Raw genomic sequence first — 6,814 nt, forward strand, 5'->3', positions numbered from 1 at the left:
CTCCAGACACAAACCAGTCACATGCTTGCTAACAAGATGTAAAAACGAGTTCAATGTATAATGTCCTAGACACGTTGAGCAAATACCACCTCTTCCTTCCTAATCTAACATTTGAATCTTGGTCCACCAACCTTTCTTTGGAGGGAATATAAATGCCGGACCTTGGGCTCAGGGTCCCATCCTGTCTGCCACACAAAAAGGCTCTGATCTTACATTTGTCCTCACCTTTACCCAGTGGAACATTCATATAAATTATGACTTGTTTTAAAGCTCATTTGGCTATGTGGTCTACAATTTCATTCCCTTCCACACCCAAATGGGCTGGGACCCAGTAGAATCTCACTACTTCACCCACTATCTTAATTCTCCATAATAACATGAATGCCTCCAATAGTAGGTCACTCCTATTAGATTTGCCAGATGATAAACTATTCAACATAGACAGAGAATCTGAGCGTACTATATATCCTTCTGACAGGTTGAACATCCTCCACCCACTGAAGGGCAATTACTATCGCCAACTGTTCAACTGAGTATACTGACAGTTCGTCTGTTAGTATTCTACATATCTGCACATTAAATTCAAGAACATAAATGCCTGATCCTGTGTGCCTACTATCTGGGTCCTTGGATGTATCGGTGAAAAGCAGTAAAAATGCATAAAAACTTCTACCAATGTAATTGTCAACCAGTTTCCTTAAATCACTGACTTCTGACCAATATTTTATTCTCTACCAAGGTTAGATAAACAGGATCTGGGAGTAACCAGAGGAACATCCCTTATCAGCACAGAAGGGCCAACCTCCAACTCCCTCAAACCACACTCATGAGCAAGCTTTCCAACCAAACCCACTGCCTTGTCTAGTAGTATATTTCCAACAGTCATCTAGAACGGTAGCAGTGAGATGATCAACCTCACAGCCTTTCAGCCTAACCCAATAAGCTAATGACAGTTTTTTACTCTGTACAGTGCCTTGCGAAAGTATTCGGCCCCCTTGAACTTTGCGACCTTTTGCCACATTTCAGGCTTCAAACATAAAGATATAAAACTGTATTTTTTGTGAAGAATCAACAACAAGTGGGACACAATAATGAAGTGGAACGACATTTATTGGATATTTCAAACTTTTTTAACAAATCAAAAACTGAAAAATTGGGCGTGCAAAATTATTCAGCCCCTTTACAGTGCAGCAAACTCTCTCCAGAAGTTCAGTGAGGATCTCTGAATGATCCAATGTTGACCTAAATGACTAATGATGATAAATACAATCCACCTGTGTGTAATCAAGTCTCCGTATAAATGCACCTGCACTGTGATAGTCTCAGAGGTCCGTTAAAAGCGCAGAGAGCATCATGAAGAACAAGGAACACACCAGGCAGGTCCGAGACACTGTTGTGAAGAAGTTTAAAGCCGGATTTGGATACAAAAAGATTTCCCAAGCTTTAAACATCCCAAGGAGCACTGTGCAAGCGATAATATTGAAATGGAAGGAGTATCAGACCACTGCAAATCTACCAAGACCTGGCCGTCCCTCTAAACTTTCAACTCATACAAGGAGAAGACTGATCAGAGATGCAGCCAAGAGGCCCATGATCACTCTGGATGAACTGTAGAGATCTACAGCTGAGGTGGGAGACTCTGTCCATAGGACAACAATCAGTCATATATTGCACAAATCTGGCCTTTATGGAAGAGTGGCAAGAAGAAAGCCATTTCTTAAAGATATCCATAAAAAGTGTCGTTTAAAGTTTGCCACAAGCCACCTGGGAGACACACCAAACATGTGGAAGAAGGTGCTCTGGTCAGATGAAACCAAAATTGAACTTTTTGGCAACAATGCAAAACGTTATGTTTGGCGTAAAAGCAACACAGCTGAACACACCATCCCCACTGTCAAACATGGTGGTGGCAGCATCATGGTTTGGGCCTGCTTTTCTTCAGCAGGGACAGGGAAGATAGTTAAAATTGATGGGAAGATGGATGGAGCCAAATACAGGACCATTCTGGAAGAAAATCTGATGGAGTCTGCAAAAGACCTGAGACTGGGACGGAGATTTGTCTTCCAACAAGACAATGATCCAAAACATAATGCAAAATCTACAATGGAATGGTTCAAAAATAAACATATCCAGGTGTTAGAATGGCCAAGTCAAAGTCCAGACCTGAATCCAATTGAGAATCTGTGGAAAGAACTGAAAACTGATGTTCACAAATGCTCTCCATCCAACCTCACTGAGCTCGAGCTGTTTTGCAAGGAGGAATGGGAAATAATTTCAGTCTCTCGATGTGCAAAACTGATAGAGACATACCCCAAGCGACTTACAGCTGTAATCGCAGCAAAAGGTGGCGCTACAAAGTATTAACTTAAGGGGGCTGAATAATTTTGCACGCCCAATTTTTCAGTTTTTGATTTGTTAAAAAAGTTTGAAATATCCAATAAATGTCGTTCCACTTCATGATTGTGTCCCACTTGTTGTTGATTCTTCACAAAAAAATACAGTTTTATATCTTTATGTTTGAAGCCTGAAATGTGTCAAAAGGTCGCAAAGTTCAAGGGGGCCGAATACTTTCGCAAGGCACTGTATATCCAATGGCATCTCACCTGCCTCCACTAGTAAGACACATACAGATGTTGATTTAAATGCACCAATACATATCCTTAAAGATATATACTGGATTCTGTCCAGCCTCTGGAGCCAAGTTTTCCCCGCTGTTCCATAAACTATACATCCGTAATCAATAGTCATCCTGATCAGAGCTCTATCAATATCCATCAACGATGGTCAGTCAGCACCACATTCATAACCAGAGAACGAGCTCATAAGATTCACCACCTTCTTACACTTTGGTTTCAACATTTATAACATGATCTTTCCATGTATATCTCTTATTGAACCATAGACCCAAATATTTGTACTTAGAAACCCTCCCCATAGGCTGTCCATACAGAAACAACTGTATATTATCAACAACTTTCTTCTTTGAGAAGAACATACAGCAAGACTTTGCCTCTGACCATTTTAAACCTCAGTATATCTTGTTGAATAGATTTGGTCACGAGAGACATTCCTTCCCCTCTTCCTTATAGCTCCATCATCAGCATATAGGGAAGCCCCAATACCCCTACCTACATTCAAAAACAAATCATTAATCATAATATTGAACAAAATAGAACTGACAGCACTGTCTTGAGGAATATCATTGTCGACTACCAAGGCATCAGATAAAATAGATCCTATTTTAACTTAAAAATGTGATTAAATAAGAAGGATAAAACCCAGTTATATAATCTCCCACCAATACCAAGTCCTTCCATCTTAATCAGTAGGCCTTCTCTCCACATAGTGTCTTTTCAATATAAAAAAAGACAGTAGCAATTACTTCTTTCATGGCCGGAGTATTTTCAACTTGCTCACCTTTACTAATGTATTCAAAGTAGATCGACCTTTACGGAATCCACTTTGACAGTGACTCAATAAACATCTATGTTCCAGGAAATATGACAATCTGATGACTATCATACTTTCCATCAATTTACACAAGTTAGAGGTCAGTGCTATTGGTCTAACTATCAGCACATGAAGGGTCCTTGCCAGGCTTTACAAAATATAATATTACTGCATGTTTACAACCAGGTAGGTATAAACCCCTCACTACAAATCCTATTAAATTATCCCAGGGGAACGTACATGACCTCATCAGGTACAGTAGATGCTTAAACATTACATAGCACAACTGATCATGACCTAGGGCTTTATATCCGCACCCTATTAAGGCTGAAAATCAAATAAAATGTTATTTGTCACATGCGCCGAATACAACGGGTGTAGACCTCACAGTGAAATCCTTACTTACAAGCCCTTAACCAACAATGCAGTTTCAAGAAAGATCCCTAAAAAAATAAGAAATTAAAGTAACATATAATTAAAGAGCAGCAGTAAAATAACAATAGCGAGGCTATATACAGGGGGCACCGGTTAGTAATATGTACATGTAGGTAGAGTTACTAAAGTGTCTATGCATAGATAATAAACAGAGAGTAGGAGCAGAGTAAAAGGGAAGGGGGGGGGGGATAATGCAAATAGTCTGGGTAGCCATTTGATTAGATGTTCAGCAGTCTTATGGCTTTTGGGTAGAAGCTGTTAGAAGCCTCTTGGACCTAAACTTGGCGCTCCAATACCACTTGCCGTGCGGTAGCAGAGAGAACAGTCTTTGACTAGGGTGGCTGAAGTCTTTGACAATGTTTAGGGCCTTCTACCGCCTGGTATAAAGGTCCTGGATGGCAGGAAGCTTGGCCCCAGTGATGTACTGGGCTGTACGCACTACCCTCTGTAGTGCCTTGCGGTCGGAGGCCAAGCAGTTGCCATACCAGACGGTATGTCAGGATGCTCTCAATGGTGCAGCTGAAGACAAAAATATACATTTTGAGGGAGCATGCAATTGGCAGCGATTACAGCCTCGAGTCTTCTTGGGTATGATGCTATAAGCTTGGCACACTTGTATTTGGGGAGTTTCTCCCATTCTTCTCTGCAGATCCTCTCAAGCTCTGTCAGGCTCTGTCAGGTTGGATGGCTATTTTCAGGTCTCTCCAGAGATGTTTGATCCGGTTCAAGTCCGGGCTCTGGCTGGGCCTCTGAAGGACATTCAGATACTTGTCCTGAAGCCACTTCCGATTTGTCTTGGCTGTGATGCTTAGGGTCCTTGTACTGTTGGAAGGTGAACCTTCGCCCCAGCCTGAGGTACTGAGCAGATTTTCATCAAGGATCTCTTTGTACTTTGTTCCATTCATCTTTGCCTTGATCCTGACTAGTCTCCCAGTTCCTGCTGCTGAAAAACATCCCCACAGCATGATGCTGCCACCACCATGCTTCAACGTAGGGATGGTGCCAGGTTTCCTCCAGACATGACGCTTGGCATTCAGGCTAAAGTTTTCAATCTTGGTTTCATCAGAACAGAGAATCCTGTTTCTCATGTTCTGAGTCCTTTAGGTGCCTTTAGGCAAACTCCAAGTGGGCTGTCATGTTCCTTTAACTGAGGAGTGGCTTCCATCTGGCCACTCTACCATAAAGGCCTGACATTTTTCTTCCCCAGGTCTGTGCATCGACACAATCCTGTCTTGGAGCTCTAAGGACAATTCCTTCGACCTCATGGTTGGTTTTTGCTCTGACATGCACTGTCAACTGTGGGACCTTATATAGACAGGTGTGTGCCTTTCCAAATTATGCTCAATCAATTGAATTTACCACAGGTGGACTCCAATCAAGTTGTAGAAACATCTCAAGGATGATCAATGGAAACAGGATGCACCTGAGCTTGAGTCTCATTGCAAAGAGTCTGAATACTTAGGTTTTATTTTGAATATGTAAGTAAAGTTTTATCTTGAATACATTTGCAAAAATGTCTAAAAACCTGTTTTTGCTTTGTCATTATGGGGTATTGTGATGTCATTATGGGGTATTGTGATGTCATTATGGGGTATTGTGATGTCATTATGGGGTATTGTGTGTAGATTATTGAGGACATTTTTTTTATTTAATCCATTTTAAAATAAGGCTGTAACGTAACAAAATGTGGAAAAAGTCAAGGGGTCTGAATACTTTCCGAAGGCACTGTATTCCTATGCAACACTCTGTAAGCCCTATTTCTTTTTTGAATAGCCGCAGTGCACTCTTTGATCCACCAAGGAACCACCTTCCTCTTGTCACCCACAACACTCACTGGCTCATACAGTGCATTCATATAGTATTCAGACCCCTTGACTTTTTCCACATGTTGTTACGTTACAGCCTTGCTCTAAAAGTGAGTTTTTTTTTACTCATCAAAGGACATGAACCCGATCAAACATCTCTGGAGAGACCTGAAAATAGCGGTGCAGCGACGCTCCCCATCCAACCTGACAGAGCTTGAAAATCTGCAGAGAAGAATGGGAGAAACTCCCCAAATACAGGTGTGCCAAGCTTGTAGTGTCATACCCAAGAAGACTCAAGGCTGTAATCGCTGGTAAAGGTGCTTCAATAAAGTATTGAGTTAAGAGTCTGAATACTTAAGCAAATGTCTTAATTTGTTTTTTTATTTGTAACAAAATGTGGAAAAAGTCGAGGGGTCTGAATACTTTCTGAATGCACTGTATCGTTCTAGATCGCAAATCTCCAGATATTTCATCAAACATCGCCACAGATGGTTGACAAGGCTTATACAAATGTTTCTACTTAATATTACTACCTGCACTGTAGATTTCCACTATCACACATTCATATTCAGATGGGACAGGTACCATATATATGACCTTCCCTTATGAATGTAGCACAACCACCCACCCTGTCCAATTGATCTATCAGATCCGACTGATCAATAACCAGGAATAATAAAATCCAGATGTGGTCTAAGCCACGTTTCTTGAGCACATATCACATCAGGTTTGATCACTAAATCAATTCCATACTTAAAGTCCTGACCGTTAGCAATAAGGCTTCTGGCATTCCACTAAAGGATGATATAAACCATGACTATCATTATACTGAGACATTCAATCATTAGAATGATTAAAAGTCAACATATCAACAATCATGGCAACAGTAACATCTATTACTCCTAAAAACTGTTGCTGCTCCCACAATAACCTTCAACTTGGCTGTTCTTCTTTCCTCAAGTGCAGTCATGTTGATAACCTTTCCAATGAAGGCTATAAAGTCAATCTGATTAACTATCAAGGTGTCTTTTGACACGACACATTTGTGAGAGCAAGCTTTCAGAACAGGCCTCGTAATGGTGTCAGGACCAACATAACTCCTACAGTAGGTCTACTTCTTCCAG

Source organism: Oncorhynchus clarkii, chromosome 28 (assembly GCF_045791955.1).
Source record: "Oncorhynchus clarkii lewisi isolate Uvic-CL-2024 chromosome 28, UVic_Ocla_1.0, whole genome shotgun sequence".
Lineage (NCBI taxonomy): Eukaryota > Metazoa > Chordata > Actinopteri > Salmoniformes > Salmonidae > Oncorhynchus > Oncorhynchus clarkii.